Raw genomic sequence first — 1,112 nt, 5'->3', positions numbered from 1 at the left:
CATGACAGTCCCTAAACTGCTCACCCCAGATGTGGACAGCCAGTACTATAGGGAATATTTCCAGAAAGGTCAAGTCCCTCAACATACCTTCTCGTTCCCAGCCCTGAGGTCAGCGCTGTGCACACCACTGTCCCCTGGAGTAGATTCCAAAACCTTGACACCATCAGTCTGAACCTGGAGATCCTTCCCCCCCCAGAAGGACATCCCATTATAACTTACCAAAAATGTTAGCCATTTGTCGATGTCCACTTTTACAGCATCCAAAATTCTAATCAAATGGTGAGATTTCTTTGCCCCCTCTTATCACATCCTCCATGTGCCTGACAAAGGTCCTATCTTGTGCTACCACCCTTCAAGCAAAGTAAAGGTGCCCTAATACGCTCTGCATCTGCTTTAAAGTGACCTTTCTAGCCCCACACAGGTGTCGTGTAAGGAGCTCCTGCTTTTCCATCTTCTCTGCAGGCAATATACAAGCTTCTCCAATAGTTGGGCCCTCAGTTTTTTCCTCTGCCAATGGAACACCTGGTTCTGCTGCTAACTCCCCCAAAAATAGCCAACCTAACACAATTCCCTGTGCCCACTGGGCTCGTAAAAAGAAAATAATCCAAATAGTGGGTAACACCTTTGCGCAGTGGCAGTTTCGTAGCTTATGAAATGAAACTGAAGCACGATTTTTGCTAGATGAAATAGTGGGTAACTTTGCAGGAACCAGCCTTCTGTGAGGAAGCCCATCATCCCAAAACGCTCAAAAGCAGCACAAGAAATTGAACATGCCATTGGGATTGCCTTGTCACGATAACATTGGCCCTCAAATTGAAATCCTAGCAGCTTAAAATCCCAAGGATACACCAGGAGCAATCGAAAAGCCGATTTCATATCACATATGGCCAGCATGGCCCCTTTGCCACTTGACCTTACCATATCCACAGCTGACTTAATATCACACTTAGACAGCATGGCTCCCTTTCAACAAAAGCTTACCATATCTTTACTATGGTACACAATCATGTTACTGTCAAAGTTCTTAGTATCTCAGAATTACACCCTGCCTTTTGCCTAAGTCTCCAGAAATTTTATATAAGCAACAACAAGTTGGTATAAGAAATAAAAAA

General features: G+C 44.3%; 1 pseudogene; it reads left to right on the top strand.

The window, feature by feature from the left end:
* The first annotated feature begins 620 nt into the window (after positions 1 to 620).
* Positions 621 to 689, top strand: LOC130488052 (U4 spliceosomal RNA; annotated as a pseudogene).
* Positions 690 to 1,112: the final 423 nt, after the last annotated feature.

This window comes from Euleptes europaea, chromosome 15 (genome assembly GCF_029931775.1).
Source record: "Euleptes europaea isolate rEulEur1 chromosome 15, rEulEur1.hap1, whole genome shotgun sequence".
Classification (NCBI taxonomy): Eukaryota; Metazoa; Chordata; class Lepidosauria; order Squamata; family Sphaerodactylidae; genus Euleptes; species Euleptes europaea.
The sequence above is the reverse complement of the archived record's forward strand: the minus strand, read 5'-3'. Positions and strand labels throughout refer to the sequence as shown.